This window comes from Alligator mississippiensis, chromosome 16, assembly GCF_030867095.1.
Source record: "Alligator mississippiensis isolate rAllMis1 chromosome 16, rAllMis1, whole genome shotgun sequence".
Classification (NCBI taxonomy): Eukaryota; Metazoa; Chordata; order Crocodylia; family Alligatoridae; genus Alligator; species Alligator mississippiensis.
Window position 1 is genome coordinate 23,275,997 of NC_081839.1, and position 25,025 is coordinate 23,301,021.

General features: G+C 45.8%; 1 pseudogene; it reads left to right on the top strand.

The window, feature by feature from the left end:
- LOC132246616 (major facilitator superfamily domain-containing protein 8-like) overlaps positions 1 to 24,248 on the top strand; it is a 44,294-nt pseudogene extending 20,046 nt beyond the window's left edge.
- Positions 24,249 to 25,025: the final 777 nt, after the last annotated feature.

The window sequence follows — 25,025 nt, forward strand, 5'->3', positions numbered from 1 at the left end:
TGCTATACTCATGTCTTTACTTTCTTGTCTAGACATACCTTAAAAGTAAAGAGCTGATGCTCTGGGCTCTTTTGAAAATCCATCTGTAATGAGCTGATTTCCTGAAGCGCTGGGCATATGCAGGTCCACTGGAAGCTGCAGTGGAAGGACCTCACAGTGTTGATGTCCTTCCTTTCTCAGGCCTCAGGTTCACCCTTTTATGAAATGGGGGTAAGTTTCATAGTTTCATAGTAGCTAGGGGTCAGAAGGGACCTAAATAGATCATCTAGTCTGACCCCCCGCCACTGGCCAGAGCACACGCTGGGATCACACAACCCCAGACAGGTGTTCATCCAACCTCTTTTTGAATTTACCCAAGGTAGGAGCGAGGACCACTTCCCTAGGAAGTTGGTTCCAGATCCTAGCTACCCTGACTGTGAAGTAGTGCCTCCTAATCTCTAACCTGAACCTATTCTCCAGCAGCTTCTGGCCATTGTTCCCCATCACCCCAGGTGCTGCTGGGGAGAATAGGGCTCTTCCTATTTGCTGCTGATCTCCCCTAACGAGTTTGTAGACAGCCACCAAATCCCACCTCAGCCTCCGCTTGCTCAGGCTGAACAGGTTCAGGTCCCTTAGCCTCTCCACATAGGGCCTGCCCTGTTGCCCTTCAACCAAGCGGGTGGCCTCCTCTGAACCCTCTCCAGGCTGGCCACATCTTTCTTAAAGTGCGGTGCCCAGAACTGGACGCAGTACTCCAACTGTGCCCTGACCAATGTCGCGGAGAGGGGGAGCATCACCTCTCTGGACTAGCTTGAGATGCACCTTTGGATGGATGACAAAGCGCGGTTGGCTTTGCTGGCTGCGGTCTGGCATTGGCAGCTCATGTTCATCTTGGAGTCAATATTGACTCCAAGATCCCTTTCCACCTCTGTGCTCTGAAGTGGGGAGCTCCCCAGGTTAGACCATGGCTCCCCTAAGAATAGACCATGGTGAGGGCATGGTGTAATTAATCCCTCTAGTAATTAATCGACACTATAGTTACAGCCTTGGTGGGGTGGGCTGGGGGGATGCTGTGACTTACTCTATGGGACACTTTCACAACTTCGGACAGAAAGCCTCAGAGAGTTGCTAGCGCAGGGTGGCCAGTCCACGGCACGTGTATGCAAGCGGCACAGGCAACTGCTGTGTGGAACAGGATCCTGAAGTGCTCGCAAAGGGAGGTGCCTGAATGAAGGGAGGGGAGCCTGAGCCTTCAGTCACATGGAGCAGAGTGGGGCAGGACCCTGCTGTGAAAGAAGAAGTCAACTGTGACCACCCAGGTCTGTGGGTATTGACTTGAGCACAGCTGATGGACAAGAAGTATCTGGTTTTATATGTACCTTTAGGGATTGGATGTATCTTTTAAATTTGTTACTTGGCAAGTTGGGTTTCTTAATAAATAAAGTTTAAAAAATGCGAAAGCCCCTCTCAGTCCTCAGGCACAGTGGGTGCCTCTTTAGTTTCCTCTGTTTCCACTCCATTAATATTCCTGATCACCTGTATGGGCTGATGAGCTTCTTACAGCCTATTTACCTGCCCTCTCTGGAGAGAAGACCACTTAGTGCACAACACTGCTATTGCTGATGCTATGTGGATACTTATGACTCCTTGCTGTTTCTTTACTGATAATGTTTGAACCTTGGAAGCAAAATCAACCTAGAAGCTGTGGAGCAGCTGCTTGATGCATGCAATGGCTGGAGCAGCCCGTCCAACTGCATCAGGCCCATCACTTACACCTTATGACAGTGTCTTGGCCGCAGTGACATGACGTATGGTGCAATTTAAAAAAAGAGTGTTTTTTTCCTGGAATGCACACAGGAGGCAGAGAGGCAATGTGTTACAAAGAGAAAACAAAATCATCACCACATTTAATACACCCCAACCTGACCTGCCACAGACTCGCATGCCTTGTCTTAAAGAAATTGTTTGCTTTCTTTCTCTGGGAAATGGTACCATATCACCCTCCCCCACCCCCATCCCTTTACTTACCTCCTATCCATCTTGCAATGTAATTCAGAATTGCCCTCTGGGTAGCTCTCTGTAGACTCTCTCTGCTGTATTTCTCTGACCTGAAATGTTCTCTCCACCCCATCTCCTGTTACTTATGCTTCTTGAAACATGTGCCACACCTCCTGATTTTTACTCAGCCAGTCCTGGCTTTGAGAGAACTATCTTAAGAGCATTGAATTGCTTCCCAAATGATTCTAGGGATTAGGACCCTGCTACAGCATGAGGAAGGCTTTTCCTTGCTCTGCCATGGGATGACATGTTACTGAAATCTGTGATGGGATGAGGTTGTGTCCACAATGTCACAATGCAATGGGATGATGTAGCCACACATTGAAGGTATTAAGAAACTGCTAAAATGGATGCTCCTCGTAGTCAAGGAACAAATATATAGCTTCCCTCTTTGTCTGGGCCTTCCTCACCTCTACTATAACTATCTTAGCTTTACACTTTGTCTCAATGGGCTCAATCCTGCCAGGGCACAGAACATCCTGGATCCAACCCAGAGAAACACCTAACTACATGCTTAACTTTAAGCCCAGGTCTGCCCCCAATGAAATGAATGGAACTACACACATGCTTAATGTTAGTCGTGTGCTTAAGTGCTATTCTGGTTTAGAGCCAAATTCATATTAATAAGCACTTGATTGGTAGAGCTGGTCAGCAATATTTCACATATCATATTCTTCTTGGAAAAATATGTGATATTTGAACTGACCATAACAGGGCAGGGGGTCAGACTCAATGAGGGAGACTATCTGAGTATGACGGAAAAGGGAGAAAGGAGCCAAAAAACTTCCTTGGCTAAACAGGGAAATCCAGGGGAGCCTAAGGGCAAAAAAGAAGGCATATCGGTGGTGGAAGCAGGGGGAAGCTACCAAGGAGGAGTAGCTTGGCCCACACTTGCAGGGAGGCAGTTAGAAAGGCCAAAGCAACTACAGAGCTAAGGCTTGCAACACAAATTAAAGACAACAAAAAGTATTTTTTTAGGTATGTAGGTAATAAAAGGAAGGTGCAGGGCAGCATAGGACCCCTACTGAACAAGGAGGAGCAATTAGTGACAGACAGGGGGGACAAGACTGAGCTCTTCAATGAGTTTTTTGCCTTGGTGTTTCTTAACAGGGCTTAAGATAAGTCTCCTAACGGGCTCTTAAATGGGCATCAGAGGGACACCAGCCCACCAACTGTCAACACTGATTTGGCGCAGAGTCACTTGGATGGACTGGATGTGTTCAAGTCGGCAGTCCCGGATGAGCTGCATCCGAGAGTACTGAAGGAATTGGTTGGTGTCATAGCACAACCACTGGCACAGCTGTTTGAGTGCTCATGGCACTTGGGTCAGGTCCCAGAGGACTGGAAAAGGGCCAATGTGGTCCCTATTTTCAAGAAGGTAGGGAAGGAGGATCCGAGTAATTATAGGCCAGTCAGTCTCACCTGCATCCTTGGAAAGGTCTTTGAAAAGATTATGAAGGATCATATTTGTGAGAGTCCAGCGGGAATAATAATCCAGCAGGGCAACCAGCATGGATTTGTACCAGGTAGATCATGCCTGACCAATCTGGTTTTGTTTTATGACAGGGTCACTAAATGCTTAGACGCAGGAGTAGAGGTGGATGTTGTTTTCTTGGATTTTAGCAAGGTCTTCGGTACAGTATCTCATCCCGTTCTCATAAATAAATTAAGAAGCTGTGACATAGATGTTTAAACAGTCCAGTGGGTGGCAAATTGGCTTAGTGGTTGCACCCAGAGAGTGGTAGTAGACAGGTCAGTATTAACCTGGAAGGATGTGGGTAGTGGGGTCCCTCAGGGTTCGGTCCTTGGACCTGTACTCTACAATATCTTCATCAGTGACTTGGATGTGGGTGTGAAGTGTACTCTGTCTGAGTTTGTGGATTATACTAAATTGTGGAGTGAAGTGCACACTCTGGAGGGTAGGGAGTGATTGCAGGCAGACCTGGACAGGTTGGAAATGTGGGCAGAACACAATAGGATGCAGTACAACAAGGACAAATGCAGAGCGCTACACCTAGGGTGCAAAAATATCCAGCACACCTACTGGCTGGGAAGTGACCCTTTCAGCAGCACAGAAGTGGAAAGTGATCTCGGAGTCATAGTGGACTCCAAGATGAACAAGAGTTGTCAGTGTGACAAAATCATCAGCAAAGCTAACCACACTTTATCAGGCATCAACAGATGCATGACAAATAGATCCAAGGAGGTGATACTTCCCCTCTATGAGGTGTTGGTCGGACCGCAGTTGGAGCACTGCATCCAGTTTTGAGTGCCATACTTCAAGAAGGATGTTGATAGACTTGAGAGCATCCAGAGGAGGGTCACTCATACGGTTAGGGGCTTACAGGACAAGCCCTATGAGGAGAAACTGAGGGACCTGGACCTCTTCAGCCTCCGCCTACAAATTCATTAGGGGACGCAGCAAGGGATCAGAGATGCTCTGTTCATCAGGGCGCCTCTTGGGATAACAACGAACAATGATCACAAAGTGACAGAGAGCAGATTTAGGCTAGATATCAGGAAAAACTTCATGGTGAGGGTGGCCAAAATTTGGAATGGGCTTCCAAGGGCGGTGGTGCTCTCCCCTACCTCCAGGGTCTTTAAGAGAAGGCTGGATAGGCATCTGGCTGGGGTCATCTGACCACAGCATCCTTTCCTGCCCAGGCAGGGGGTTGGACTCAATGATCCACTAAGGTCCCTTCCGACCCAAACATCTATGAATCTATAAACATTCTCATGGAAACATTAGTTTTGCTTAGGATCCCTTGGGTCAAAATGCAAAAAACTGTCCCAGACTAAGCAGTCACCCTGGGGTAAAGGCACTCACTTGAAGTGTAGGAAACCCAAGTTTAAAGACATGGTCCACCTATACACATGCAGCAGGGCTGCTCTGACATGCTGTAATTACAATGTGTTGGAACAGACTCTATTAACTGCGCTCTAGCAGACTCCAGCATCTTGTGTATCAGCATCCCTGTTGCCAAAGGGTGCTTGTACACACAACAAAATTGGCCTTTAAAGTGGCTTATTTATTCTTTTGTACCACTGTAATAGTGTCACTGTTTACATATTCCATGGCGTATTTTGCTTTAAGTGGCCTTGTTACATAGCAAGGTAAAACCCATCTAAGGCATTTTAGTTTGCTACATAATGAAGTGCAACAGTGCACAGGGTGCTGGAAGCCCAAACGTGCTTGGGCTTGGTGGGCTTCCAGAGACCCGTGCACCATCCCTGCTACCTTCTCCCGCCACCAGCACACCCAGTCACCCTCCTGCCACTTTGCTGCATTGCTCCAGGGGAAAACCAACCCATTCCTGGGCAGTCCCAGGCAGCGGGAAGGTGGCGGGGATGGTGCATGGGGTACTGGAGCCTACCTGCCTCTCCTGTGCCTGGGGGGCGTGCTGCCAGCAGACCAAGTGGCCCCTGAGCTCCGGGCGACCCCAGACCTTCCCTCCATGGTGGTGGCACCCCCCAGGCAGCACCTGCTCACCATCCAGGTGGTCCCGGGGGGCACTGCCACTGCAGAGGGAAGCACCAGGCCCCACGCAGCTCAGGGGCTGTGTAATCTGGCAACAACTCACACAGGCAGGCTCCACTGAAGGAAAAAAAAGAAAAAAGTGGTGAGGAACTCATCTTTTCTTTTTTTTTTCTCTCAAAGCCTGCCTGCCTGCGTGAGCTGCGTGAGGCCCAGTGCTTCCCTTCGCGGTGGCAGCGCCCCCCGGAACCACCCAGGTGGGCTGCTAGTGGGTGGGTAATGCCTGGGGGAGCTGTTTTAATTTAGGGAGAACTAAACCCCCATCATGTGTACAAGCACCCAAGAAAGCTTACTACATACTGGGCTGCATTAGTAGGAGCGTTGCCAGCAGATAAAGGGAGGCAATTATTTCTTTTCAGCACTGGTGAGGCCGCATCTGAAGTCCTGTGTCCAGTTCTGGGCTCCCACTAAACAAAGGATGTGGGCAAATTAGAAAGTCCACCGGAGGGCAATGAAAATGGTTCAGGGGCTGGGGGACATGACTTCTGAGGAGAGGCAGAGGGAACTGGGTTTATTTAGTCTGGAGAAGAGGAGACTGTGGGAATTTGATAGCAGCCTTTAATTACCTGAAGGGGGGATCAAAAGAGGATGGAGCTGGACTGTTCTCAGTGGTGGCAGATGACCGAACAAGGAGCAATGGGCTCAAGTTGCAGCAAGGGAAGTTTCGGTTAAATATTAGGAAAAAACTTTCTCATAAGGACGGTAATAAAGAACTGGAACAGTCTACCTAGAGAGATTGTTGAATATCCATCCTTGGAGGCTTTTATGACCTGGGTAGACATAGCTTTGGCTGGGATGAAATAGTTGGTGATGGTCCTGCTTGGACCACTAGGTGATCTTTTGAGGTCCACTCCATCCCTAATTTTCTACGATTTTACAAGAATACTAAATCTGTGGACTGTTAAGTGGTATTAAAGTGAGAACGTGCTGTGAGCAGTCACACATTACGGGTTAACGCCATTTCTTCCCTGATCATTTCTGACTTGTCACTAGAGGGCTGGTGAGTCGGGGAATGGCTAGAAACAGGACGTCTGCTCTGGGAGGGCAGGTGTTAGGAGCAGTGCATCCTGGGATGTTGGAGGAACACAAATTGCTAGTTTTATCTCCATGGAGCAGACTGAAGTTACCCTGAGATCACTTACCATAGCTTTGCACATCACCAGGGGTCTACAGACCATTAGAGCATCCTTGGCACTGCTTTAATTTATACTTAATTGCCTATGGTACCAGTGACACTTGCTTCTCCCCAGCCATGTCCCTCATACTAGGGGCTGCTATGTGGTGTGGGGAGGAACTACTTGTGTGAAGGTTCTCCCCATGCAGAATATCCCCCATAGCCAAATCCACTAGCTTTATGGCTCCTTTGCATTACAAGAGTCACACAAAGGGATTTCCATGGGCAATTCTGAGTAAAAGAAGCATAGTCTTTGCTCGGCTCCTACACATAGGGTGAACTTTACCTTAGCAAACTCCAAAGGCAACATGAGTTCTGCTTTTACATTTGTGGACCTTCTCTTTTTCACTGAGCTTTCCAATGCTAAAGACAAGCATGTTGATGTAATCCCTGCAGAGATGTAATACCTCATAAGGTGTCCATACAGCTAATTGTCTTCCCCCTGCTACTGGATGCATCTACACATTCATTGTGTAGTTAATTATAATAGGTGCTAACTTAATGCACTGTAATTGGCACTACTGCACATTAGCACAGATAAATGCTTTTTAAATGATACTTAATGCTTATTAGATTCATCTACTGCACATTAGCACATTAGCATGGTTTTTGCCAGCCGCACTAATGTGCAGTAGAATTAGTTCAATGGTCATTAAGTGTCTCGTGTAGATGCACCTACTGAGGGAGAAATTCCTTTTAGGAGTTGAGCTTTCCCAATCCCAAGGGACATTTTTTATAGGACTTTCCTTTTATTTTCATCCTTAAACTTTTTGCCTTCATGAAATTAAAATCATGCTTGTCTTTTTTTCTTCTCTTGGCAAAATGCAGCTTCCTGGGAAACCTTTCAAATTTTTTGCATGTGGAGATGAAATAAAGTACGTCTCAGCTGCTGAGACAAAGCAGGTTCCCTTTTGTATCAAGGGGGTGGACAATAGGAACTAAAACTGCAGATGCCTTGTTTCATGTCTTTTTAATTTAAACTGTGGGAGGAGGCTGAGATTGTGGAGGTTTTATTTAATAACTTTTATTACCCCACTTGTGTTTTTATTTTCGGGAAATAAAGATGTCTCCCTGTTTTGATGGTTGGATCTTTCTGAACACCCCTGAAGCTTCCATATAATCTTTTCATACATATTTTAAAAAGCCTTGCATTCTTCTCATATGGTAAGTAGCCTCCCCTTACATCTGTCTCTGGTTGAAATTTTGGCCTGTTTCACCATTAAAGACTGCAGCCACCTTAAAGGAATTCCTGATAAAGGAACAGAAGTGCTGGATTAATCACATTCTCCACCCCCTTCTCTGCACATATGCACACCCTCAGAGGATCAGAAAGATGGCAGAAATAAAAGCGCTCATGGATGCAAAGGAAGCCTGGATGAAGGGACAGGCTTGTCAGAAAGGGAAGACCACCCAGTGACACATATGCATCCTCTAACATATCCAGCTGGGGAACAGGTGTCCAGGCTCCTGGTTGCCAACCCCACTTCTGTCATTGTTATTTATGCTTGGAGGCACTTGGAGGCATAAAGCACCTTTTTGCTCTTTGACCTAGCACCTCTCTGAGGTGAGTAATCATCATCTTGTTAAATGAAGATGATTTAACACAAAGATAATCATGTTAGCATGAAACAGCGGTCCAACGAGCTTAAGTGAGCTTTCCAAGGTCACACAGTCATTCGGAAGCAGAGCCAGTGTTTAGGCCATTTAAAGCTCCTGAGTTCTAATCTGCTGCCCAGTCCACTGGACTCTGATCATCATGCCTCATGTTGTGTGCCTAGGTCAGGCATTTAACTTCTCCGGCCTGATTTCTGCTGTTACTCAGCTCAGAGGAAGCATTGTGAAGCATAATTGATTCATATTTGCAAAAGATTTTGAAATCTTCCAATGGAAATTGCTACAGAAATTCAGACTGTTGTTAAGAAAGCATTAAAATCCCGGAAATGAAGGCCTTCTCACAGCATAGCACTTTGATTATAAGAGCCCTTTTCTGTACGGCAGCCAGCTGCATCCTGGAGATTCAGGGTAATATTTTCCAAAGAGTCTATGTGACTTAGCAGGATAAATCCAACTTTCAAAAGTGACTTAAGCCATTTTCAAAATAGGAGCAGTTAATAGGTATGCATTATGTCAGCAGAGCACTCCTAATATTGCCATAAAAGCTGCATGTTGTACCACAATAGTAAATTTCCCCTTCAACTCCAAGAGAAACAGGCAATACTAATAACAGCGCAATGTTGCTGCAATAGCTATGTCTATGCTGGGGGTTTTGCAAGCATGGCTGTTCCCATCAATGTCTGCACAACCCTTACCCACTGAGTGCAGCTGGCAGGAGTCTGTGGTGAAGCCTTTGGTTTGGTCTTGATGAAAAGCATGGTGGATGCCACAGCTGGGGACGGCCTCATCTGAAAATGGCACTCTTGATTCCTCCATCATTAAAGACCTTTGGAAATTGCCTCTTACTATCAAAGCAGCACAAGCCAATGTGTTGCTCTTTGTCATTAGAGATGGGGGAAGAACATACATTTTAAGGGTCAGATTTCTGGGTCACACTCTAGCAATTTTGTCCAGGGGCCAAATTCATCTACTTTTAAAAACAAAAATGAACCCTAAAGGGCATCCATTTTTCTTCAGAACAGGCTCCTGGAAGCATGCCCTCTTCCTTAGCAGAGCAGCAAAGAGAGAGATTAGCCAAAAAAAAAAAAATAAAAAATCATCAGAGCCCTCCTTAATCAAAGCACTTGAAAGAACCTGACATGAAGACACTGTGCTCCCAATTTACTACTACAACAGCACCACAGCGATACTAATGAAATGGCAATCTGATGAAACACAATGGGCTATTTATGGAAGTACTGCTGGCTGCACTGTGGGACGCACAATAGGACTTGTAACGTATGGGAAGGGCCATTATGTTCCTAACCTCGCTCTTGTCCCATCACCATTATTAGATCAGGTGGGGCTTGGGGTGGCATGGGCACTAAGGCACACAGTTGACAGCCTAGAGGTCGCAGGTTTGTAGGCTACAGCAGAAGTGCTCAAGGCGCAGCCATGTCAGGCTCCAACGAATCTGTGAATTTTGCTAAATACCTCATCACAAGGACATGAAAAAGAAAAGGGGAAGGGGAAGGGTGGGGGGAATAAGCTCCATTTTCCAAACCATGAGAGATATGGTTTTAGAGGATCTCTCATGAACCTAGAGAGCTGGGGTCTGGGATTAGCTTGTATGGTCCAGGGGTGATGGAGGCTGGGGACTTTCAGGGCTGCACTTGATAGAGTCTGAGGAGCCTTCACATATTCTGAGGGGTGAGGGTAAAGAGGAGAAATATCTCATAATAAATAACAATCTTTCTTCACACTAGTGGAATTTTAAGCAAGGAGTATATTCTAAGACACTTGCCTGCAGATCCACCTTTCCTCCCACATCAAATACAGGAGCTGAATAGGTCTTTGGGAGACAGGCTCTGGGCAGGGAGGCCCAGACTGTTAGAACAGCTTGCTGTCACCTTCAGCAAATTTTTTGTCTAGCTTGTGCTGATCTTCTGGTTTATAAACCAACCAGGGACGAGGCGAGCTCTATCAGGGAAACTCTACACGGCCCCTCCTAGGAGCTCTGCTTCCTATGCCACACACATTCAGTTGATGGATGGCAGCAGTGTCTCTTTTTTCTGTGCAGCCGCACAGAGTTACATCTTCAGTGCCAAGATGGACACAGAAGACAGAGCACAGAAGCTGCCATACCTACGAGGCCTGGAACTTGAACAGCAGACATGCAAACCAAGCAGCCAGATACTAATGCACAAGAAAGGAAGATGAACAGGTCTGCATGAATACTGTGACTCATCAAGCTCTACAACTTATCTTGGTTGAATATTAATTCTTGTTTATACGAGGGGGAAAAAAATCAGGGCAAATATATTTGTGCAACATCTGGTTTAAATTTGCGTGGAGGGTTGAACACAACAGCCGTTTTTCAGATTCTAATAAGGTTCCTTCTTCAGTGCTCAGACATAGTGTAATTTCTATGTAATGTTTCTCATTGCCTTCTCTCCCTGATTCTTCGTTCATAGGGGAAAGCAATACAATCTTCAAAGCAAACTCCGATATTACACATGCTGTCCCTGTGCTGTCTGCTGCCTCACCTTTAAACAGAGTCCTGAGAGCAGGAGCCCTTCCTGAAAGAAACTTAAAGGGGTTTAAAACACTGATGGCACAGCATGTATCAAAGGCTTTGCTCTGCTCTGCAGGGATCATGATTCCAATCCCGCTCTGGTCAGGATTAGCTGCAAAAAATATATTTTCATTAAACGGTTGTTAAGGCCCTAAAATAAAATAATAAAAAAAAAAAATGAAAAGAGACACAGAAATCTCAAGTTATTACTTTAGACAAAGTTACAATCCAGTCTCTGTCCCTGAAGCTGAAAAGCAGCTGCAGGTCCAGTGAGGCTCATGGACCGCTCCAGCTGGGCTCTATTTGAGATGGTTTCCTTTCTTCGATGCCTATACTCTTTGAGAAGTAAATAAGGTAGCTCTCTGAAGTCATTGCCACACTACTTGCGTACCTCAGTCTTTAACGTATTCCTCCTCACAATAACCTGGGAGGTAGGGGAGGGGCATTATGCCAGTGGTACAGCTGGGGAACTAAGCACAGAGGATCTTTGTTAAAAAGAAGACTTGAACCAGAATCTCCTAAGTCACAAGTGAGTGTCCCAGCTGCTGGACCCAAGAAGCAGCCTGGGTGTGGGCTCCCATGAGGGCATAGGATGCCAGGGGTCAAGGCAGAGCTAGTCCTAGTTGGGCCTGTTCATGGGGCAGAGTAGGCATCCTTCTGCTAGCACTTTTGCACAGTTGCAGCACTACAGACAGCTCTTAGGGTGCAGACAGTTATATTTGTTATACTGATTGGCCCCTGGAAAGCACTTTAAAGCCGTGCCCTTACAGAAGAGCATGGCTGCACAGTGCTTTAAAAGTGCCCAATCGTGCAACAATCTCAACTCTCATATAAGGAGGGTTCAGATGAAAGCATCTTCATTAACATCTGTCAGTGTGGCCAGGAGCAGGACTGGGCTGATACAGCCCAGCCCCAATCCTGGTGATGGCTTCAGAATGGCAGGGGGAGAAGGGAGGGGAGGGTCCACCTCCAGTCCACCTGCCCCATGCCCCCACCAGTGCAGGCTAAGCAAACCCCAGACTGAGCTCCCTTCCCTACCTTCCCCTCCGCTCCCCTCTCGTCTCTTCCCCCATACTGAAGACAAGACAGGACTGGAGCTGGGGGAAGGGAAGGGGGTGGGCTAGGAGAGAACAGCTGCAGACTCGCAGCCGCTCCAGGAGGGGCTCCATCCGCCAAGCCCCCGGATCCAACCGTAAACGTCATGAATTGCAGGGGGGAGCTGCACGTGGGTCAGTGCCCTCAGAGGGCATGTGGGGGAGGGCAGGGGTCTCCCACCAAAGAGCTAGAGGCTGGTGACAGGAAACTACATCTTTTTTCACACAGGGGTTCAAGAATGGCAGCTGAGAAGCACTGTCCCTGCAGCGTCCCCCTGCACAGTAGGGCTGTGCGAAGCTTTGGGTGGTGATTCGATTTGGAGGAGATTCGACCCGATTTGGTGGTCGAGTCTCTGAATCCAAATCCAGTCAGGGGACCAATTTAAAGGTCCGAATCAATTCAAAGCTCTCTGAATCTTCGGAAAAGATTCAGAGAGCTTTGACGATTCGGGCAGTCCCCGGTGACTGCAGCAGGGAGTTGCAGCCGGACTCAGAGCTGGTAAGTAGGAGCAGGGGGGGGACCATAGGGGGACCCCTGCCAGGTCCTGACCCCCGCCTGCTCACCCTGCTCTCCTGTGGCTGCCCCCACCCACCCCAGCTCTTGGCCCTTTAAAGAAAAGCCCCGGTGCTCACCAGGTGCTGCCAGGCAGGGGATGATCCCTGCTGCCCTCCCACTGCCCCATGCTGAATGGGAGCCTCTGCATGAGCCCCCCGACCCCCACCCCACTCCCCCAGTCCCTCCCATGGCTGCGCTGCCCACCGTAGCTCCAGCCCTTTAAGAAAAAAAAATGGAGAGAAGCCCCAGGACTCAGCACTCCTGCAGCATCCTCAGGGCTTTGGGGGCTCATACAGAGCCCCCCACGTGGCGCAGGGCAGCCCTCCACTGGAAGGAATGGTAAATCCAGGGGTTTCGCAGGTTTATTTTTTCTTAAAGGGCCAGAACTGCGGTGGGTGGGGCAGCCATGGGGGACCTGGGGGGCTCATGCAGAGCCCCCCACACAGTGTGGGGCAGTGGGGGGCAGCGGGGATCACCCCCTGCCCGGCAGCACCTGCTGAGTTGGGGCTTCTTTTTTCCAAGTGCCAAGAGCTGGGGCAAGTGGGCAGCCATTGCCAGGCTGGGAGAGCGGGCAGGGGTGGGCCTGGCTTATTCGGAGATTCGGAGATTTGGCTGAATTGATTCGGGACAGCAATTCAAATCACCAAATCGAATCACTGTCCCCTAAAATTGGTCGAATCCAAAGTGAATACTAGCCGCTTTGCACAGGCCTACTGGACAGTAAACGGGCCCCGTCCCGTGAGGAAATAACACTTGCACCACACTGGAACGAAAGCGAACATTTTCTAGAGCTGGCTGAACCATTAAGGTTGTAGTTCTTGTGGATTTCTTATGTTTTTAAGAAACAAAAATGAAATGTTCATTTTGATGAACAGTTGTTCAAGCCTTTTTGACCGCATCCTTATGTGCAGGACTAATTAGATGTGAGACGAGCCATTTCAGCTAAGCAGAGTCCAACTGATTTAGATCAAAACAGGTGAATAAATCTTTCCCTCCCAACACAGGCAGGATTCTAAATCCTCCTGCAGTCTTGGAAAAAAGCCTTCAAATAATGTTGTTTCCTGTTATTTTTCATTTCAATGCTAACTGTCTAAGTACTCACGTGAGGCCTAGCTTTGCAATTTCAGAGCACCTGACACACACAAATGTATTCTGTTCTGTTCATATACTGCCCCTATAAACATAGCGCCTGAGCACCTCAGATTGCATTCATCCTGACAACCCATCTGTGAGGTACGGAAGTAGCATTATGCTTATTTGGAGGTGAAGTCTTTCTGAGGCCAAACGAGCTTGGGGCCAGAATTTCAAAGGCACCAAACTCCTTTATCCATACCTAAATGAAGTGGCAAAGTTTTTTAAACTACTTTGCATCCCAGAATGGGAGCTGTTGGGGGCTGAGCATTTTTTTAAATAGCAATAGCAGTAATAATCTTGATATTAATAATAATACATGAAGCAAGGAAAGTTCTCCCACTGAGAGTAACTCATTATACAGACCATAAGAGAAACAGAGACAAAAATGGACGGAAAAAGAACTGTACAGAGAGACTTTTCAAAAGACTGGTGAAAAGGAGGTGGCAAATTACTGGTGTAAGTGTCTTGTCAAAGGGGAATTGGAAAGAGGAATTCTGAGTTTAATTCTGGCTGCAGAGGAAAAGGCTATTCACACGAGATCCATTAAAGCAAAGAAAGATGGCAGGAGACACATAAGTCCAGAATGCAGAACATGTGGCCAGATGCTGGAGACTGTTAGTCATACTATAAGTGGACGCACCAAATAGGCCAGAGATGAGTATATAGTATAGAAGGACAAAGCTGGCAGCGTGGTGCATTGGGCACTCTACAAGAAGTATGGACTACACAGAGAGGAAAAGTACTGTATTACCTCCATAGTCCAGACAAAATTATAGAAAATAAGAGTGTAAAAATATTATGGTGTTTTTTAGCTGTTATTGGCTATGACATATGTTAGAAGAATAGATATTGTGTTTATAGAAAAAGGAGGAGGAAGAGTGCTTCGTCATGGATTTTTCTTTTCCGTTTTCATTTGAAGACTGACAAATATGATCAGTTACCGCAGGGACTGAAGAAAATCTGGGGCATGAAATATGTCTAGCGCCACTTGTTTGTGGTGCGTTGGGATCTCATGATGGGGGGAATTACAACAGCACTGTAGAAATTGAAAACTGAAAATTGGCTCTGTTGTAAGACCACAGATCCTTTAGAAATCAATACTGATGGGCGCTTTTTCAAATACTGAGGAAAGTGGTAACAGTCTAAACTTACAGCTGGCCTGGTCTACAGTAGGTTCACATTTGTTACTATGCTCCCTGTGAGATCCTGGGTGAGGGAAGGCTATAACAATACATATGATAATCTGATCACTTATTTGGATGCCTACATGGAAGCAGAGCTCTTTTTAAAATGTGGCCCCATTTGATTTTCTCCAGGTCAGAGGTGGACACTAAACTAAGGTCAAGTCTAGGGCCAAGTTTTCATAGATTTCATAGATTTCATAGACATTAGGGCTGGAAGGGACCTCGGAAGATCATCGAGTCCAGCCCCCCACCCAAAGGAAGGAAGTCAGCTGGGGTCATAGGATCCCAGCAAGATAAGCATCCAATTTTCTCTTGAAGGTGTTCAATGTAGGTGCTTGAACCACCTCCGATGGCAGGCTATTCCAGACCTTGGGGGCTCGGACAGTAAAGAAATTCTTCCTTATGTCCAGCCTGAACCGTCCTGCAATAGTTTCCATCAGATCACCCCTGAGCCTGCGCTTTTCCAGGCTAAAGAGCCCCATGGCTCTCAGGCTGTTGTCGTAAGGTCTGTTTTCCCGACCTCTGATCATGTGCGTGGCTTGCATCAGTTCTTCCTCAGGACAACTTTTTGCTTTTCATGCCATGGGAGCTGGCACTTTCCCTTGTTAGGCACTTCTGTAAGCCACATTAGACACCTGTGTGCATCATTACTTTTTCTCAACTGGCCCTGAACAGATAATTTTTTACTAAAGAATGCATGTAAACCCTACAGACATGACAGGGAAAGCTTGATGGCTCCCTCTAACATCCCTCATCCAAACTGCAGCCAAGCAGGGCTCTTTGTCTTACAGGGACGGGAAACAGAATGGTACCATCGTTTTGGGCTGCCCAGCGGCATACCCCACCCTTTACCCAAGAAAAGGTGGACTTTAGTTCTAAAACTGCTCTGACTTTTTACATCCAGGAGAGGGAAATGCTGACTTTTTCCTTCCTGGTGTCCTGAGCATGATAAAACCTAACTCAGATGCATGCTTTATCATGTGAAGAAAAGAGGCTCAGATTTAGCTAACATAAATTACATTTATTTATTTAACATATCTAATTGTCACATAAGTTTGTTGAGAATTCTTAATTAGGGCCTATAATGGATGACAAAGGCTAAACATGACATATGCTGCCATTCGTGCTTCAGTGATGTTGGGGTTGCGCAGAACCGGGCTGCACTGGATAAGCAGACAAGAATTATAGTCATTAATTTAGTTCTGAGGCTGTAAGGACTTGGAGGCAGGGTCTGGCTTTTTGTTATGTGTGTGTACAGCATCTGGTTCAATAGGTTCTGACCCATGACTGGGGCTCCTAGGCACTACTGCCAATCAAACACTAATAAATGATGACAAGTCTCTGGAGGTTGAAGAGTCCAGGGGCCTACTTAAAGCTCAAAGCACCTGACAGCAGCACCCATGAAGCTGCAGGTCAAAATTTGTTTTGTAGTCTTATTCCAAGTCCTTTTCTAGGCTCTTTTGGCTTGATTCGTAGTTACTCCAATTCTCTTCTTGGGGCAGGGGTAGATCCATAGACTTATTTCACTCCCATTCTGAGACAACCAAGGTCATACTCCACCCCTGATCCTGTCACAGCAGGCTCCAGGCTGCTCTACCTTGTGTTTTTTTTTCTCATAATCCCTTTTGTGATATGGATGTTCGCTGTTTCACAAAGCCCAATGAGATTTAGTCACACTTCCCTCCCCAGTATGCCTCTAACTCCCCTTTTAAGCCAGTGATGGGGAAAAAGTCTGGTATACTGCACCCTAAACAGCTCTACATTGGCCTGCACCTACATCCACTGGCCTTTAAGCTACTCTACGCTGCTAGAGTCATGTATAAGAGCATTAATAGACTCAAGAATCCAGCCCTTATTATGTCTTTCTAAGTTGGTGGGGGAAAATGAGAATCTAGAAGGACACTGCTGTATCCTGGCTGTCCTTCTGAGCTAAATGTAAATTATTATCCTACCTGGACTTTACAATAGCGTCACGCTGCTGTGATGCTATAAATATGGTTGAGAGGACACTTCCATTATAAGTCCCTTTTTTAGGAACTTAGAACTAGAATTAGGCTATGAAAAGTGAGAGAGAGAGAACTGGGCTCTAATTTGCAAATCATTTGTTAATATTTTCATGTAGAAAACAAGCAGATTTGGTTCTCTTTGAGGTTTAAGTCACATAGTTGCTGTCTGTGAGCAGTTGTGTGATTTCTTGATACAGTACCCATGAAAAAAAATGTATCAGTCCTCATAGATAATAGCAAGAAGGATGATTTGTCCAGAAATCATACTGGCTCATACTGGCAAATGAGTTTTTTACCTTTTATTATTGTTCAGGTTAAAGTGTTTCAGCCATCAAGTCAGGAAGCATGAGCAGACTTAAGTCAGGAAGCAGGGTGATGGGTGGCAGTAGACCAGCTACACAACATAAATGATGACCCATGTGCTTGTAAACCCTCCTTAGCATCACAGTTATCCAAACAGTTCAAGAAATCCTTTTAAATAATAAAACCACAGATTCCTAAGCCAAAGAGATGCCAAATGCACAGGGTGAGGTTGGATTTGGACAATTAGCCCGCTCAGTTGCATCAAGAAAAATAAGAATAAGCAGGCCACATGCTCACTTGTCTTGGTCTTCCTTAAGAAAGTGAGCAGCAAAGGTGTAAGCTTTGCTGCCCAGTACTGTCCAACTGGCCAGAAGCAGATCACCACTCGGTGATGAAACAGAGAAGGAATTTTGACATAATAATAGTAATAATTGAGAGTATCAGAGTGGAACACACTTTGCATAGCCAAGTTTTGAAGTTAATTTGCAATGGGCAGATCATTAACTACAGCGGCCCTTTTAATTATGACTGCAGGGCTTGCTGTCACATCCTAGATCAGCACCATAATATTCTCTTAACACAGACAAGACTTTTGCAGGCTTCGTTTCCTTTAGAGCAGCTGCTGTATTTGTTGTTGTATTTCCATCACAAACCGCCTCTTTGACCAATGGTCCCTTCTTTTGTTTCGTTTTTTTAACTATGTGGATTTGAATTTTGGAAGATCTTCTTGGTTTGTTTGATTCAATTTGGCTCTGGAACCAAACCCAAACTATCGACCCATTCTTTTAATCAATGAACACTTAACATGGTTTTGTGTCTCAATCTAGTCACAGTTGACTTGGACTTGTTTAAGACATAACCCTCCCGCTGTACCATCCAAAGTTTAAATAATCAAATCCACTAAATACCAAAGATTAATCAACAGTCATTCCATCAAGCTGTTTAGTTGAATAGACAGTAAAATCTACACTGAAGCAAAGGATAGTCTTCAAATTTCCCATGAAGTTGGGGGTTCCAACAATAATGGGATATGGAGTCAAATCTCGCTTGAGGCTTGATTCTCATTCACTTAATGCAAATCCTGAGTTAGTCTATGAAAAATCAGTGCAATTATAGTGGAGAGAAATATCAAGCAGAGCTTGTGGATTGAGCCTTCCCCTGCAAAATACCTAAGGCCATGACACTTTGCTCAGTCAAAATCAGCCTTGAGGGATATTCTGAGCCTGTTGTCTCAGCTCCTTCCCCTGCACTTGCCAGTGCCTGGAAGACTTGGATGCTCCAGTGTCAGGAAGGGACTTTGCTAGCTTAGGTTTGCAAAGCTCCAACCAACTTGACAAGGGGTTTGCCATGTGCAAAATCAAACCACTCCTTTTTCATCCCCCCAATCTGTACATCAGAGGCCTCAGAGGTGTCTATCTCCATGTCCCCTAGAGCTATTGCAAGTGTTTCCAGTACAATTTTGTTCAAACTTGTACTCCCACGGCCACCTCCATCACTAAGCAATTACTTTTGGCTGCTCCCCTCAGTGGTCATTTAAGACAGGCTTCACCACTGTGATCCGAATACAGCAAAATATTTATTAAAAATGGAAATGGTCTGCTAAGAGAAAGTTTTCTTTTCCCCTCTGTCTTACCTTGAAAGCGTCATCTCCACTGTCACGTTTGACCTTGGAAATGTGTAGTGGGCTAGACAAGAAAAAGTCCCATTTTCTCAGTGTCATCCATTACTCAGCTGAACACACACACAGCAAGAGAAGATGATGAATAAAAAAAAAAAAAAAGGAAGCCTCAAAGAGAACACAAATTAAAATGACTGAGATCCGATAACAAGAAAATACAGTCAAGTTGTCCCTCCAGTCCCCCAAAGGGAAATCCATCTAATTACACATTTTGTGCCACTACTTTTTTATTTCTCTAGGTGGAAGGTGGGGGTGGGGAAAAGAACTGAAGGGTGACCGTTAAAACTTTTTTCTTCCTGTCTCCTCTTTCCCCTACTTGTGTCTTGACCTCTGCAGTTATCTCCAGATTTATCAGCAATACTAGATGGCTTTTTTCACATCAGTAAGCACCATCCAAAATATAACAATCAAAAAGAATCAGAGAAAAATAAATCAATGTCCACAAACAAAACGGCCAATTCTGGCAAGCACAATTTATTCATAAAAAAAAATTCCAAACCCAACAGTGCACAGGGGAATTTTGCTCCTTTTGAATCCAAAATGCCCTTGACTTGCATGCCACTGTATTCCAGCCAAATGCACACTGTTTGCTCGCTATTGTTCAATCAGTGCCTCTGTACTCTCCCTCCTTCTCCCTCTCAAACTTGGAAAAGGATTTTTTTTTTTAAAGGAATGCCATATGATTGCTATCCTAATTAATTTAAGGTAGCAATTAGGAGGGGGCACACCCAACAGCTAGCAGGAAAGGTGGGGGAGAAAGGTGCCTCCAAATTACGTCTGCCCAAACCATGCCGTGGTGAATGCCTGATGCATCCTTCTGATTGTTCATATCATCGCTCCTCTGAGGTCGTAATCATGCCTTGGCAGAAGCCATATTAGCAAAAAAGACCTCAACGCCACTGCTCTGAAGTCTTTCCAGTATTAATTGCTTATTTTCCCCTCAGGGAGATTATGCTTCCTATCATGAACCAAAGACGGTTTGTTTTGGTTTCTGTCGCTCTCTCTGTTTCCATTTTAAATGAGTTTTAATTTTAATAAATAAGATTGTTTTCTTTCTTCCTTTGTTTCTAAAAGGTCTAGCCACTTTCATTAGGAGCAGTAAGAGAATGGAGCCCTGAGGTGGCTGCGGAGGGCACACGAGTGCATGTTGCAAGGGCAGCTTGAAGCTACCTCTGGTTTCTTCCGTCCCATGCCTCACAGGATAAGTTAGAGGACCTCAGCACTGCTGTAACAGCCAGCAACTGATAGTTCTCAGAGAAGCCCTGGCCATACCACCTATCCTGGCTTCAAGGAAAGGGTATGGCATAGGAGCTCTTGCCTTAGCTCTTTGCCATCAGGTTTCCCCTGTGCCATGGCTGGGTGCTCCAGTTAGTGTTGCAGTGCAATGTAGCCAGCCAAGCCTGGGATAATAATTGGCCTGGGACTCTGTTACTTGGTTTCTTTGGGCTGAAAAGGAGAGAGAGAGAGAGAGAGAGACCGAGAGCCATGGAGGGTGACTGAGAGGCACAGACCAAAGGCAGCAAGGAGAATGGCACTCTCATTCTGGTCCCAGTGGAGTCAGGGGGAGCTTTCCTGCTGATTTCAGTGTTCCCATCTGAAGAGCTTATATCTCCAACCCTGCCACATGCTAGGGCTTTGAACTGGTCTAAGCAATTGGGAAACCCCAGTGGAGAGATTCATGGGGCTTGGGATCAGTATCTAGATAATGGAGAGTACTGATGGTCTGGCCTTGGTGCCTTTACCTGGGTTCTTACTGATGTCAGTGGAAAGTATAGCTTAAGTTAGACCTCCAAGCACAGCCCCAGATCCAAAAGCCTGCCTCAGATGGATTTGAACACGCACCACTCCCTGAACCACGCACCATTCCCTGAACCACTCTTAGCGGAGAAGTCCAGCTCCAGGTTCACAGTGGGCGCGTCTACACAAGGCTCTAATTGCACATTGGCCTAATAACACGGAGCAGTAGCGTGTCCCAGCAAAAACCCTGCTAATAGCCTACTGCGCACTATTAGGTTAATGCACAGTAAGCATTACTAAATAACCATGCGCTCGTGCTAACGCACAGTAACTCTAGGTGCTGCGCTTTTAGTTAGTACTTTATTAAGGAAGCACTAAACTAAATGTACAGTATCTAAAGCAAATGAACATGTAGACGTGCCCAGTCAGAGCCTGTGCTCCTCTGTGCAGCATGTGACTAAGAGCAGAGGCATGCACAACACATAGGGGCACATTGTTTGTTGTAAAGAAAAGCTCAGACTTTGGCTAGCTTTGAGTAACCCACAATAATTTAATTTTCCTGATGCCAAATGATGCACCTTCCATCCTTTACAGTATTGTGGGCACTTTAGTCCAACAGGAAATTCCTATATTGACAGAGTTATATCTTGAGAGCACTAAAAAAACAACTTGCCAAACTTGACCTTTATTGCCATCCAAGAAACACTGACTTCAGTGCATTTGAAGAGGGAATGCCATCTAGAGAAGACAAAACTGCGGATCCAGAAACTGGACTGTACACCTGGATTTTCCCCTGATTTGCTGTGTGTCTGTGAGTAATTCACTTCCCTTCTACATGCTTGTCCCAGTTACTTTTGTCATGTTTCCTTGTATAGACGGTAACTTCTCCAGGGCAGGGCCTGTCTCGCACTATGAGTTTCTGCAGCACCTTGTATGACAGGACCTTGTTGTTGATTGCTTCCTCTTGGTGGTATTAACACAAATGATTAAAATAATAATACAAGTGAGGGGCGAACGTGGTCTGTTTGCAGTTGACCGAGTGGGTAACAAAGTAAAATGAATGTGACCAAATGTATGCAGTTTTTATATCTATGTATGCATTTGCAATGGTGCAAGCAGAAAGTCTTGAAAACCTGCCTGCTCTGGTGAGATACCCAGTAAAATTCCTTGCCTGAAGCAATGTTAGTGCATTGGGATAAATGTTGAATAAAGCAACTGAGCTTTAGGACATTTATCCACTCTGACCATAACATCCAAATCCTTTTGAGCTTTGCTCATTGCCTGCAAGACTGAGGGCTGAGTCCAAGAAAGGAACTAGGGGCTTACAAGCTGGGCACGGTGATGTCTAAATAGTAGGCTTCCGGTGGCCAATGCAGAATCTAAAACCCAGAGTTAAGGGCCTGGCCTTTCTCATACAGTGCATGGGTAGAGGTGCCTCAGAAAGATGATCCCCAAAAGGTTTTGTACTGAATGAGCTGCTACCAAGAGCTGTTCCATAGGAAGCACTGACTGCTGAGGTTGCCTGAACCTGTGCTCCTCTCTGGACCATTGCATTTTGAGTCAGGGCTTCAAGGGAGGCTCCTTTGCACATTTGGGAGCCCAAGGGAGTCCTCCCCTAAGGGCAAGCACCTGCAAATATTCTTTGAAAGAGCTGAGCAGGGTTTACTTTTGGAACATGTAGCTGCCATCTTACTTCTATATAGTAACCTCCTGGTGTAGATTGCTTACCAGACAATGCTTAGAGCTGGCTTGAAGCTCCTGTCATCTCAGGAAGACTCAGGCCCATAAGTCCCACCTCTCAAACACGTAACCCAAACACCAGGCTATGGACTAAGTTGGGTGGATCCAGCATGATGTTTATCCCATGATGGTCTATAGCAAAATGCAGAAACAGGCCCAGCAGTGGGGACCAGAACCTAGGACTCCCCACCTCCAACTTAGTGCCCTAGTGCTAGGTTATAGAGTCGGGCTCATGTCATAGATTTCTAGGGTTGGAAGGGACCTAGTAGATCATTAAGTCTGACCCCCCAGTTCTTGCTCACTCCCCTGATGTCACATCTCTTCTATTATTTGTGGCTGATTAGAGGCAAGGTGCCCTGTCCCCAGTGTTTCTTCTGCATTTTGCATGAAATGCTCATTGGATAAAACAGAGAGATGACCCTAAGAGAAGGAACACCCTAAGTCCTGTTTTAGCTGCCTAAGTCCAAGCTCTAGAAAAACAACATGAGATAACAAGGGGAAAGTCAGAGACCCTCAGCCCATGACTTTGATATCCTGTTCCTGTTCACTGTAGATGACTTAGCATGGGCTAATTGTTTAGATATCCTTCCCCACTTCTCTGCTCCATTAGATTCGTCCCTGGTCACCATCTGACCCCAAAGAGCATCTACAGTCCAGTCCTGAACAGGGAACCTCTTTCCAAGTGCCTTTTCACACAAGTTAGTCACTCCTTTTCATGCATGAATGGTGGTGACTGGAGGTGAATTTGGGCAGAAGGGGAGGGACCAGGTGGCTGTTTTTTGCCCCACCAGGCATCATTTTGCTCCCCTTAGCAATACATCTCTCTTTCCTCTTAGTACTAGAAGCTGTGGCTACATCACTTCACTTCCAACTGAGTAGATGGAGAGATTCGCTCTTTCGAGAGCTGGTCCAGGGCTGCGTCAGGCCTGTGTCCTCGATTAGCTGGGCATTAGGACTGTTCCTCTGCCAAGGTCACTCACCAGGTCCCAGGGATGCAGCTTCTTTGCTTGTTCGGTGAAGGAATAAAATAATTAAAAGAAGATGGAAAGCAGCCCGCATAGGAGAGTGAAGCTGTGGGTCAGGACATCCAAGGAAACATTGACCACATTGCTGTAGTACCAATCGACATTCTTCTTTTTGTTCGCTTTTGCTGGTTTTGAAACAATAGCTACTCCATTGCCAAAGGATATGTATTCCCAGCCCAGGAATGAAGCCGTTTTATATAACAGAATAGTCCTTGGTGCAGTTGTCATTGAAGCAGTCTTTGTCTTCATGGTGGTTATAATAATTTATAAAAAGACTGGTGAGCATGTGATACCCTATGGAAGCCTACTAATTGTCTTGGTTGGATTCTTTATTTTATTACCTTGGGGGGCGGGGGAGGAAATTACCAAATATCCAATGACAAGATATAAAGAATTTCAAAAACAACCTTCAGTGAAATTCTTATAACTTTATGAAATATATAAACAGCACAGCTACAGTTCAGTCCTACAGAAGAGCCATAAGGATGTCCTGGTGCCTGCACACACTTATGATCTATCTTACTTATTATATCACCTTTGGTGTATTGCTAGGATTGGCTACCCAGCCTGGCATGTTATGCCCTATTACATTCTTATAGGATATTATATCTGTCCTATACTTTATACATGTCCTATACTTTATACTAAAAAATTATAGGACCAAAACCTCAGATCATCTATATGGGTTGGCTAACTGCTTCAAGAAGTGGAGCACATATACTTGGGCCAGTGTTTGTAACTCAGAAACACATTTACTTCAGACCACTTTAGGGATTCAGCTTGATCTTTGGAATAATTGTTCCAGCTCTTGTTTTTCAAAGTTGTATACAAAAGATGCATTGCAATTTCAGTCAGATATGGGAGGATGCAAGAGTAGAATTTTAGCTAAATGGAAGGGGAAACCACAAAAAATTGCTAAGAGTCCCCTAGAGACCCCATCATCTCATCTCATCTCAATACAAAACAATGTCTGCCAAGGAGCAGCCTAGAAAGGGAAGGTAATGGCTATGCAAAAAAGCCAGATCATCAGGCAAAGGTCTGGTGTCAACTGAAGTTTAATGAGTCAACTGAAGATTCTGGTATCTGTTTTCTTTGGTACCATGGGCTTGCTAAGAAAGGCTAGCTGAGTCCCTACTTCCCTATGCCTGAGTTTTCCAAATGCAAAATGAAGGTTATTTCACTAATGTTATGTATATGCTTCCCTAACACCTTCCATCTGCCTCTCTCGAAGTGCCACTAGAGGTCAGATTTTTAAGACATGCGGGGTGCTTGTACACGTGATGAAAACTGGCTGTTTTTGCAGTTTGAGTCATGCTATACACATGCGAGGGGTTTTGACAATTTAAATGAGTTTGCTACATTGCAAGCTAAACCACATCCACTGAGGGGAAAAAAAAGTGGTGAGGGACCTGATCCATTTTTTTTCCTGCAGAGCCTGCCTACTTCTTCCATGGCTGGTCGACCCTGAGCTGTGCGGGGCCCTGGATCTTCCCTCCATGGCAGTGGTACCCCTAAGGCCGCCAGGTTGGGTGGCTAGTGGGCTGCCACGGCTCATAGGCAGCACCCAGCCCAATCCAACTCTTCCCTGAGCCTGAGCTGGGGCAGCCCCTGCCCATTAGCAGCCTGTCTGGGCAGCCCCAGGGAGCACCGCCAC